Here is a 12,906-nt window from a genome sequence, read left to right as displayed (position 1 = left end):
TTTCTTTTCTTACATCTCTCTCTTATTCAGCTTCTCAGCACTAGGTTCTGGTTTGAATTAATTGTTTTACCATGTAGATGTTCTGAAGTTTGCCTGTCTTGCAGTTTTTCCCCTCTTTTCTTTTTCTTTTAACTAAAAGATGTCCACTTCACCAGGCACTTACCCTCTTCTAGTAAAGGTCTATTTCAAAGAGTTTTAAATACTCAGAAATCAATGTGTGTGTGTGTGTGCATGCATGTTCTCTGCATTGGCATGTCTTTTGGTGGGTGGTGAGCATTTGTGAGTGTCTGTGAGTTAGTGTGTCTTTGAATTATTTATGAAGCTAAAGTGCTCCACAGGGAGAAATGCAATGCATCTTATTCACAGCGTTTCTATGTTTAAAACATGCACCGCCTTAAGACATTTAAGGTTTGAAATTTGAAACTGGACAAGGTGCAGCCCCTTTTCTGTGATATGCAGATGAATATGGGCAAATACAGGAAGTAAATAAATAGCCACTACAGTGCTGTCTTTTTGCAATAAGTACAAGCAGAGGAAGAGAGATATAAAGTAGATTTGTTTATTTCAGCCAAAAAAAATAGGTAAGACTGTTAACATCAACTTAATCATAAAATAAAAGTCTTATTTAACAGCTTTGAAGAAAGAATTAGTTTTGCAAACTAAAAATGTGATTGCACTAAACTAAAAATTAGCTTAAATCTAGCATCTGGAATGCACTGGACCCGCTATAGTCTCTGTGTGACATGATTCGACAGGTGTATATGATGTAGAGAACATCAGCTAGTTATTCTTTGTGACACTCTTCAGGGAGTGTTAATAATGTGTCTGCACTGAAATATATCTTCCCATTGACTTGCATCATTGGATGTTACTGTAAAGGTGCAACCAAAGCTAATACTATGTTTGAAAATGTTACAAATTTCTAATGATAATAAATGACAGCCTTCACAGTTGTCCCTCTTCTTTTTAAATTTTAGAGTTGTTTTATTCATTTTTGAAACTGTGAGAATCAAAAGCCAAACAGAAAATAAATATCTTGCAAGGATTCAGAAACTAAAAGAGATCACTGGGAGTAAGGACGCTGAAACATAAGAAACTCAAGTCTGCGTGTTAGAAAGGCAGATGAAGCTGCAAACCTGACAGAACCAGTTTTAACTCAAACTGAAAAATATATTTATGTATAGAAATCTGTCTTTGCCTGATATATCTGTTTTTATTTACACATCAGTATTGTGCAGCATTTAATGTGGCTTTAATTACATCATCTATCATGTGTATCCGTGTGTAGATAAGTATGGTATTACTTAGACTATGAGTGGAACAATAATTAGGACTTTATTTTATAAATACACTGTTTTATTTGTATGTTAAATAATGAGCAGTGATAAAGGGCTTCTAGCTCTATGTCATGCATAAGTGAGCAGACTGATTGCATTCCACAATGAAAATGATCCAATCATGCATGTTGACTACTGACACACATAACCAGTGGAGCACTCCAGACTATATGATTCCTATTTGTACTAAACAGCATAAAAAGAAAAATATTATCCTGCTGTTTCTTTTTTACAAAATACACAATACAATGATGGAGGCTTCTCATTGAAACTAGATTTGCTCATAAGCACTCCAAACTTTTCGCAAGTCATTTTTAGACTAGACAAAACTTTGAAACAAGGAGTCTTTTAATGGATGGAATATTTCTTACATAACCCTGAACTCACTATTATGGATGCAATAAGATAAAGCCACTGGGGAGCCAAATCCATCTCATTATTAAAGGCCTCGAAAGGAATGCATAACACCTGCCGCCATTTGTGTCAGAGTTTTAAACTAAGATCATCATGATAAGAAGAGACAGAGTTACAGACATTTTGGTCAAACCTTGTAAATGACATTATGCAGGGTTGCAGGAGATATGTTAACGCTGAGAATATGTGTTGAGAATTACTCTCAGCTTCTGCCACACCAAATTTTAGCTCAATATCTGTAAAACTTACTGACTTGTAGCTATTTTTGAGTTGGCTAAGCTTGATTAGCTGTGGCAGTCATGATAGTTTCATGAAAATTCATGAAATTATCATCCAGAAAATGCATCCAGTGGTTCATGAGATGTTTTGTTAACAGAGTTGACTCTAATAGTTTGAGGAAAAGTTGTAAAAAGTGATTCCATGCAATTAGTTTCAAAGTTGGGGATGAGTCAAATTTACTACCGGTTTTAGCTCAGTATCTGTAAAATTAACTGAGTTAAAGCTAATTTTGTGTTTCATAAGATAAGTGGGCTGCGGAGGCCATCTTGAATCGAATTGAGAAAAGTTAATCCGGTGTAAATGTCCACCTAAAGGTTTATCTTTTTTGAAAGTTTCATTTTTTTCATCTAATGTCCATGAGATACTTTGCTGACAAAATGGACAAACAGTTGCACACACAGATATAAAAAAGTTTCCTCTTTGGTGGCGGGCAATAAATAACAAATTTTGCCATAATATTAAGCCTAACTAGCCAATCAATTGCTGCAAAAAACTTACCAGTTATTTAGTAGAAGCTATATTTTCAGTGTGTTGGTAAAGCAAGAGGGTGGAACCCATCATTCATGTAAGTTTAGATTTTTTTGGGCTTTGATACAATTCGTATAATAAAAGCTAATATTTCTGAAAGCATGCAGGATTCATATTTTGTGCCAAAAGCACTGGTGTGTTCATGAGCTTTTGAATACAAAATTGAGACACATTTGATTTAACTAAAGGGTTGTCCTGAGGCCACACTAAACAAGCAAATCATGCATGTGTTGTGGCATCTCTCTTGGGAGTGTGCCCTTGTGTTTGTGTAAATTTATGTGTCTTAGTCATGATGTGCTGCTGGTGCATGAAAATGAATATGAATGACTAAATTCATGTCGGGAGGCAGAAGCGTGACATTTCATCTATTTTCATTCAGAGGAGTATAGGACAACCACTGTAAGAGCAACTTCTCAACTTTAGGGCAATGCAACATGTCACGATTACTGTTGCACCGCAGACAGCTTTAACAGAGCTGGGAAGAGAGCATCATTTACATGTGGTGACAAAGGGACAAAATAACTTTTGGAGCAAATATGAATGGACATATTTAGGGCTTGTTGTTAATATTATATAATTCTGTGTATTAATCCCAACACTTAAAGTGCTGTTATTTGAACATGAAAAGAAGAAAAAAAAGAGAGAAGCATTTTAGTTTATTATAAATTAGTACACGCTTGCAACTTTTCTTGGAAATCCATTCAAACACAGCTCATGCCTCTGAACCACTGAGTGTTGGATCTTTTCTCTTCCTATCACTGCAGAAGTACTTCTGGACAAAACTTCAGATGAAGGTGATGTAAATGCTGCAATGCAGGTGGAGGATGGTTAAAATTCAACATTTCTCATGGTGCCCTCTCTTTCATCTGTGCACAGGTGTGCGCTGTTTTTAACACTTACCTTGCTTCTCTCCTTGTCAGTTGTTTTTATTCTTTTTAGCTTGTAAGCAGGCTTCATCTGGGCCAACTATTGTCATGTAATCCATTTATTATGGTGTTTGTGCAACACATCATACATAATGCATATATGCAGCACCAGCTATATGGAGCACATTCTGCTAGTAAAGAAAAAAAAAATGTTCCTGGTATTTTCGACATCCCCCATTCTCTATCTTTCTGTCAGCTACAGGATCTCTTTATGCTAAAACTATATTATGCATTCAGACAGAGCGCCTAACTAGCAGTCACTGTGGTAACCCAAAACACATCCATCATAATCACCATGACAACCACAGATAGAGCTGTCAATCAGGACTGTCCCAAAGGAACATGAGGGGGGGGAAAAAAAACCCCGTGTACCCACATCTGCAAAGACAAAACCAGCTAAACAGACGCACCTGCATCCATGAACAAAAACTCACATACATGTACAGATCTGTGACAAGACGATAAGATACACACACACACACACAGAATTGATTTTGTCGAGGTTATTCAGCATCACACCCGATCAGGTGTGAGATTACACACGGCTTTGTGCAAAGGCAAACACACAGACATCAAAGTTGGATGTGGTCAGATCTATCATAAACCAGCATAAAGCAGGTTGATGCACAGGCTGATGCAAACAAACACTTTCACCACCAGAGGGCCACTAAAAAGATGTCTGAAAAATATCACTTCTAGTCTTTGCTTTTGAAATGTTTTGATATGTCCTCCTCGCAAGTACGGCAAATCCGTTGCGTCTATTTTTAAAAAAACAAAGCTAGGTTTGGTTCACATCTCACTGGTCTAAAAGAAATGTCATGACAAAAAGAAAAAATAACTGGTAGGGATCTCAGCTTCCACAACACTGTTGATTTGTGATACTGTTCCAGAAACAATGTCCACAGAGGCAAAAGTTGTGCGCTGCATTTCCACACATATAATGTCCTGCTCACTCACTTGTTCTCTCCAGAGTGGAGCGGCAATGAAGCTTTTCTCACTTTTTTCCACTTCCTCTCTGTTTCTCACACACATGTCCTGGCCGTAACCTTTCCTCCCCTCTTGTCTCGATTCCACTTTCTCTATCTCTCCGAATTGCCTTCTCCCTCGTGCTTTCGTCCCACCTCTTCACTCTGTCTCAGATTAAACTGTCTACCCTCCTGTCCTACTTCAGATCCCTTGTTGCTCATCACCTCAGGTTGTGTGTGTTGGTGTGTGTGCACACATAAGCCAGACATACTAGCTGAGCATTAACCTGTCAAAGAATCAGGAGAGAGACATAAAAAAAATAAAAAAAACAGACAGAGAGAGGGAGGTGGGAAGCAGAAACCAGGAGTGAGCAGGGGAGAATATAGAAGAAAGAGTTGGGACAGCAGAACTCCACATGTTGTAGTTGAGGGGATCCTGTTACCATGGCAACTTTGTCTCTGCTGAATTTATTGTACCTTTACATTTTCCTGCATCTCTCATACATAGACACACAGGCTTGCAAAACTATTCTTATGAGGACATTGCATCAATTTCCATTCATTATAATCTCAGTGGAATTGATTCAGCCCTTATGCTAACCTGATCCAATATAATTTCACACCTTATTCCTACTCTTCCTAACAGAAAGTTTTCCTTTGGTCTCCGCAGAGACTACTTTCCAAAAACAGGAAAGCAAGCACAAATGCATGCAAGCTACTGATAAATGACAGATAGTCCAAATTTATGAATTATATAAAGAATGCTCAGTTTTATCTGTCTTTCAGTTGAAAGAAGTTTGCCAAAAATATGGCCCCACCACAAGAGATTAAAAAAAAAAAAATGGAGTTAACACAGTTTGCCCATCAGAACATCCATGCTCAGAAGGTGGTATTTACTGATCGCTCAAATGCTTTCAAAATGAGATGTAATATATAATCTACCACCACTGTTTGCACTAACAAAAGCGTCATTATGTCCTGTTTGAGATGCAGTTATTGTGGGTGAATTTAACCTCCAACAAGGATTGGGTCTGCAGCAAATCATAGCAACAAAGCAGAAGCTTTAAAGTAAAACTGAAAGTCTCACACCGTATGACCATCCACGAAGGGACATTAACAGATTTCTTAGTTAATACATGTTACGTTTTGTCCCCAATGTGACTCCCCATCAGACAGATATTCAACTCCTGATCTTCACAAGAATAATGGAAGCAATGTTTGAGGAGCCCTTAAACAGTATATTTTGAAAACAGGTTGTAGAGCGAAAAAGCCTTGAAATGTCACCCATGTGTTTTTATGGAGACAGCCAAAAAGCAACCCTTTGAAAATGATGACCTCTGACATAACCTACAATTCAAGAGCTTCAGACGTAACAACAACATTATTAGATGCTACAGAACCTAGTGCTCAACTGCAGCAAAAAACTCTGTACACTGTATTACTTCAATTAGCAGACAAGTCTGAGGAATGATAACAGATTCCACATGCTTGACTGACAGCAAAGGTAAACTAGAGGGTAGAAAATGTTCTGTTTACAGTTTGAACCCAACGTGCAAGCTTTGTGTGCATCCTCCACATTTTGTTTCCTGTTTCTCATAGTTAAATGTAGTGAGGCCAACTATACTGAGAAACCTGCACTGTTTGATGCCTGATGTTGGCTTAACTATTGTCAAGTCCTTGAACTAATAATGTCATGTCAGAGTTAGCCATTTTTAAAATGGTTTCAGGAGTTTAATTCAACCTGTGAGAATTTCATAAGAACTGTGCAAAATCATCGCTGCAACTGAGCACATTTCTTGATGTTTTGACAGTGGAAATTGAAACAAAACAGGCAAGAATTAGGGGTGTTAAGGATCTGCAGATCAAACGCAGAGTCTGAAAAATGAGAGTGACAAACATAATTCTAATCGTTTCTAAATCCTGATGGGAGAAAAGGCTGAAAATCTACTTGGTGGATCTTATCTGGTTTCATGCTTCACCTGTTTGAGGGAAAACATTTCATTAAAGGAAGCTGTTATTTTCCTACAGGGCCTAACAAAAATGAGTAGAAGATTTTTCTATCAACAAACATAAAGCTAAAATAGGTTGTCCTATAATAGCCATCTTTTTTGAATGGACGTGAATAATGGTTTTGTGCACTGCTTTGGCCAACCATGCTACTTTTTATTAAACTAGCTCATCTAGAAATCTTCAAATGACTGAACAGCTTTAGCAAATCTCCCCTGCTGTGACAATGTAATTCCAGAATTTGTCTGCATAAACTGCAGCGTCTTTGTGTCATCGTAGCAGTCAAGACATTATTATCTTATTGTCTGTGTTAAAGACCGTTACGCCTGTCATAGCAGCCACGTGTATCTTACAAATGTGACTAAGCAGCCATGGCTAATTGCAAATATGTAATTCTCTTCATCCAAGAATTAAAAACACAATCTGTACTTGAACCTACCCATGCACATAATGACAGCATACAGTAATCTTCCAGCAGAAGTCAGTTTCTACTGTCGAGAACCTTATAGAACATTGAGAATTCAATTCGCCAAGAGCCAGGAAGCAACATTCAAACAATGAAACTTGTGTACACTTCACAATTATAGTCAGCATTGCAGCTGCGGTGGCGAAGTGAACCAAAGATGTAACCAACACTCCAGTGGTCAAGTGCAACATGAGAGGCTCATAGAATAAATTGAGACGTGCTGAATGAAAAGTGCGACTACAAAGCATGAGTAGTGTGAGTACACACAGCTGAGTAAGATCAGAATGAAAAAAATAAATAAAAAACAAGATTTTACCACCATATGGCCAACTTCCTGGTGATTTCAAAGAATAATGCAGACGATCCCAATTGTGCTGGATTCTGTGTCTATGTGTGCTAAATATGGCAGTTATGGTGTTTAATGTTTCAAAACAAAAATGCCTGAAACCCTAATAAATCAGGGTAGACTTCTCAGTTGTTTTTTTTTTTTCTTGGAAAATTTCAAGTTGAGATTTTAACTGAATAGGTTTTAAAAACTAGCAACTCTAAATTGTGAGAGTAAATGGTTGCCTATGCCGTTTGTCTCTATGTGGCTCTTCGATGGACTTGTGACCTGTCCAGGGTGTACCCTCCTTTTCATACTCTGACTGATGGAGATAGGCACCAGCCCCCCTGACCCTGTGCAGAAATCATCTAAAGAAAATAAGTAGATGGAGTTTAACTGAAAGCAGTTCCAGCTTTGTAATGTAGCTTTATGAGGTGTGGCTGACATTGTGAAAAGCTTCGTGGACCAAACATGTCTTGGTAAATGGATTTTCTTTTTCAGGAACCAGTATTTTCAAAAAACTAACTAAATCAAAACAAATAAACAAAAAAGACAAAAAGAATGGTTATTTGATTTTAGTTTTAAAAAGCAAAAGATTCATTTGAAATAGGAGACATTTTTTTATGGTCAAAATGTGAAAGAGAAAACTTCAAAAATGGACAGTTTTATTTTTAAATAATTAGAATATTAAAAGAATAAAATCACCAGAATACAGAAAATGTATAATGACCCCTTTAGTCATGTTTTGACCCAGGAAGCTGTCAGCCAGGCAAGATCCATTACCAAAACAAAATAACCTTGTCAGTGTTGGAGGAAAATTCCGTTAAGAAAATTCATTAACAGTCATGGAGAAAAACTATCATTTTCACAAAATAATAAAAGATTTTATATCAGGAGAGGTGACAGCACTGCAAACTAAAAGTTGGCCTTAGCTCTGTATTACCTGAAGTCAACCTCTGATTTCCAGCTTCAGATTCAGAAGTTGGATAAAAGGCTATTATATAGATTTTTGGCATTTGCTCCACCTTAAATCAAGTCTGGTTCAAAAGCTGAAAGACTTCTGCTTGTTAAAGTTGGTCAATTTTTTTCTCCACTGAATACAAATATTTAAAAACATACTTTGGAATTTATGAAATCCATATTTTATTTGTAAAAGTCCAAAAAACTATAGAATTCCAGTCCTTTTGTGGCATCTAGACCACCGTATGTCAGATGCAATAATATAAACAAATAAAGCAATAAATGTTTAACCAATCACAAAATGCATTTTAAAAAAAGTCTGTTTTTAGTGGAGGACAATCTAATAAAAGTTTGAACAGTGTTAGGTATTGAGTTTATTGAATTGGATCTCATCTAAAGTGGTCAAGATGCTCAAAGAACACTGAAATCCATGTTTTTAACTTTTATATATAAAATATAAATCTCACAAATCACAAACTGTTTTCATAAATATGTAATCAGACACTGATTGTTCAAATTTTTATTAGATCTTCCTTGCTTTGTTGATTTCTGGTGTCAAAATACAAGAAAACAGGTTCATTATTTGCTTCTGTTCGCTAATGATTTTATTGTTTAAATATTCTAAAGATGAAAAAAAAGCCTTATCATCTTTTTGTGACCAAAGATTTCTTTTTTTTCCCATTAATCTTCTCTGCTGAAAAAATCCAACTACCAAAACATGCGCCGACCCTTCACAAACATTTAGTGTGTTGCACAGACTTTTGTTCTCCTTTTCAAATGTAAAATCATTCCAACATGACAACTGGAATGGTTACAATATCACGAAAAGAGTAACTGCACTGTAGTTAGGGCATTTATCATGCTCCTTCTAAAAGCAGTTTATTAAATGTATAGAATCCTCTTGTTTGTTTTTATTTATTTCAGTCAAAATATGAATTTAATGAGTCAGTTATGACCAAAGAAGGTTGATGGTTCTTCAGAAAGAGTAACTTGTAGGGTGCTGATATTACCTGAGAAGGGAATCACATGCAAATGCACACACACATAGACAACCTGAATATCCTGAATAGTTCACTGGTTAAATAAGACCTTGCTGACTACAGCATGACCGTTCTGCTGTATTTGTGTGTTTCTTGCATGTTGCGCAGTATGCGTGTTGGTGCGTGACAGAAAGGTTTTGTGTGTGTCCTGCACCCTAGCTGTGTATGCATACTTAAGAGAGTGTGGTGGCATGCGATGCATTGTGTGCATCTTGCAGTGTCAGCAGACTAACTAGGGAGAAAGGCAATTGAGATAAACACATTTTAAACCAATGACACTGCACTTAGCAAAAGTGCACTTGATATGAAACTTTTGCTATGTGTCAGAGACCTCATTATGTGGCTAAAGAGTGTATGCTGTTTGACATGAATAGTGACCAAATTCATTAGAACGGTTTAACTAAAAGGTATTTTTTGCTACAAAGACAGCTAGTCCACCACTCCAGTTAATAATTACTGACTTACAAGCTAAATTTAGGGATGGGGTGCTATGTGTGTGTGTTTGCTGAATCAGTGAAAGTTGGTTAAGACGTTTTTTTACTTGTGTATAACTGCTCATACACCAAAATTATGTATAAAATGTTAACAATAATAATAAATGCTAAACAACATTAAATATAATGTCATAAAAATAACAAACACATGAGTTTTAGGTGACAGCAATATTGCACAAAAGCAAGGAACCAAAAGCAGTGTGTTGTTAAAAAGGTTTTACTGTTAACACACCTGTAGTGGACTCCTGCTCCACAACCTGCACAACAGCGTTCAACAACTTGACAGCTGCAGTTAGTTTTTGACTTTGAACTTGCATTTATGTCTCTCACATTTCCAAAAAGCTTAAACGGCAAGAGTGCCTCAGGAGTCTAAGTTGGTCGGCTTTTCTGCTACTTTGTTTCTACATGGGCCCAAATGAATGAGCTTGTGGGCCATGTCTGGCCACCAGCTGATGATCACTGTCATCAGCTGTATTTGTGATAAACTTTACCTATCATGAGGAAACTAATATATATATATATATATATATATAGATATATATATATATATATATATATATATACATATATAAGAAAAAAAACAACAGAGAATTTTATTATTGAAAATGTTAACTGTTCACAGTGTTTGTAGTCGAGCTGCACAAGCCACCCCACATGGTGGTGTTACCCAAAGTTTAGGAAAAGCTCCAATCGTCTGCATCAAGAGTAGAAAATGAGAGAAGAAATGCAGTTTGTGCAGGGCTAAAGAAGAAGAGAGGACAGGAAAGGACAAGAAGGAAGAGGAAGGAAGTGCAGGGAGAGGGAGGGAGGTTGCAAGAATAGAGTAGGTCTGCAGAAGAGAGATAAGAGTACTTCAAGTGTCACTACAAGACTGGTACATTGATCTGAGGGAGAGGAGGGAGAAGCAGAGAGGTGCAGAGACAGAGTTTCATTACTGGGAGTGCAGTTTCGAACACCATTTCAAATACCGCACTATTATGTTCTAAATAAAACAGATAGGTAAGTACATGCCACATTAAAAATTGAAAGAATATAAAAAACATTTGTTGAAGCAAGAGTCTTTAATAAAGATCCTCTTAATTCTGGGGTTTCTGGAAGTCAGGAGCTCTTACGTTATTTAATAGTTCCAACAAGCATTTGACAAAAGTGTAAAAGAACGCCACAACTTTAGGTAATATTTTTAATGATAATTAAAAAAACAAAAAAACAAACACGTATCACTTTTTTCTATATTAAAGAGAAAAAAATGAAAATTTGATTGGTAGCCTATAAAATTCCATTTCAGTAACAGAACAGATATCAGCTCAAAAAGATTCTATTAGAGAATTAAATCACCCGACCGACTTCTACAGAGAGGGATTAGCTGGTCAGTGTGTGTGTGTTAGTGTGCAAAATCTTTCTTTGTGCTCGTAAATACATACAGTATGCCTCTGAATTACTTCTACCTGGGCATTCACTGAATGCTGTGTGTTACATTTTATGTCTGCCTGCGCGGCAGCATGTGTGTGTGTGTCTGTGTGTGACAGAGAGTGTGTGATTCCAGCTGCTTGGATCAGCAGAGCTTTGCATCCACAGGGAACCATTAGCAAGATAATAATGAGACCATGGAGAAGTTGGAAGATGTGTGTGTGTGTGTGTGTGTGTGTGTGTGTGTGTGTGAAGGAGAAGGACAGAGAGACAGAGGGAGAAAGAGAAACCAGAGAGATACCTACCGTATGCCTATTGTTAGAAAAGACTTTTTCTTGTTTTGTTGAAGCCAGGTTAGCAAGTGGCTGTTAAAACTACTGTCATAAGAAAAGAAAGGCCTTAGCAGTCCTTGAAGTGAATGCCAGAGTTTGAAACTAAAATTGTCTAATGCTGAGAAAGGACGGAGTTGTAGCTGTTTTCGTCCAAATACTGTCCAAATACTGTCCAAATATTGTCCAAATACTGCAAGATTTTGTGAGATGTGTTGAGGATGACCCTAAGCTACGACCACACTGAATTTTAGCTCAGTATCTGCAAAACTGAGTTTGAGTTGTTTGTGTTTTCTGGGGTCACTTGTTTTCAGATAAGTTAATTAGTTTCCCATGTACACCTTGTGATTGCTTTCTACAAGCTTCATTAAAATTTGTCCAGTGGCTTATAAGGTATTTTGCTGACAGACACAACTGACTCCAGTAGTTAATGAGAAAGTTTAAAAACAGATCTTGCACGATTAGTTAGTGCTTAGATTATGTGTTGGGAATTATTTCTAGCTACTATCACACCAAATCTTAGCTCAATATTGGTAAAGGTGACTAAGTTATAGCAATTTATGTGTTTGATAAAGTTGCTTTGGTGTGGCAGCCATCTTAAATAGGGTTGACCCCAAAAGTTAATCAGCTGTTTTTTAGAAGTTTTATTAAAATCCATCCAGTGATTTATGAGATATTTTGCTAATGCTACAGATAAACACCTACTCACAGACAAACATAAACAGTATTGCTGCTTTGCCTTTGGTGGTGAGCAATGACAATAAGACTGGAGCCACAAAAAAAATAAATAAATAAATAAAAAATATTGATATTGTAAAACTGTGACATTTGTATTTTTGTTTATTTGTGGTTTTATTAGACTTCTAAAACAACATATTTGTTTGTTTCACAAATAAAAGGTGAAAGACGTAAGAGGTTTTTATGCACAATGCAAATTGTTTTAAAATTATGATGATCTGGTCATTCTGTTTAATGAAATCAGAGATGTTTTGTTTCTGGTAACAAGTGATGCATTCATTAGCAGCGCTTCTCTTTGAGTGGAGTGCCACTTACATGAGCTGCAGCGGAGTTAAGAGGAGGTGGTCGGGGAGGAAGACGATGTTACAAAGCCCTTAATCTCCCAGGAGCATGGGTTCTTAACCCTTTGAAGTCACAATGCCACCTGAATAATCAGGTTATGTAACCATAATCAGTTTTTTTTCTGCTATATGTGCTAATTGCTGACTTGCTGACAGAAATATAGCAAATAAAACAGCTAAGCAATGCAGTATGTTTGTGTGTGTGCTGTATTTGCATTGTGTGTGGATCAGGATGACAGCTCAGCTTGAAATTCCTGCACTAGAAGGGGAGTATTTATAAATCAGAGACTGTGTGTATGTGTGTATGTCTCGGGCATGGTGGGACTACCTGCGTAAACACTGTAATTTGT

At 36.8% G+C, this 12,906-nt stretch overlaps 1 protein-coding gene across 1 annotated transcript in view; it reads right to left on the bottom strand.

Moving 5' to 3' along the window:
* csmd3b (CUB and Sushi multiple domains 3b) overlaps positions 1-12,906 on the bottom strand; it is a 355,638-nt gene that overhangs the window by 188,031 nt on the left and 154,701 nt on the right. The window lies entirely within an intron of this gene.

Source organism: Kryptolebias marmoratus, linkage group LG5 (assembly GCF_001649575.2).
Source record: "Kryptolebias marmoratus isolate JLee-2015 linkage group LG5, ASM164957v2, whole genome shotgun sequence".
Lineage (NCBI taxonomy): Eukaryota > Metazoa > Chordata > Actinopteri > Cyprinodontiformes > Rivulidae > Kryptolebias > Kryptolebias marmoratus.
Note: the sequence above shows the minus strand (reverse complement) of the source record. Positions and strands in the feature narration are given on the sequence as shown.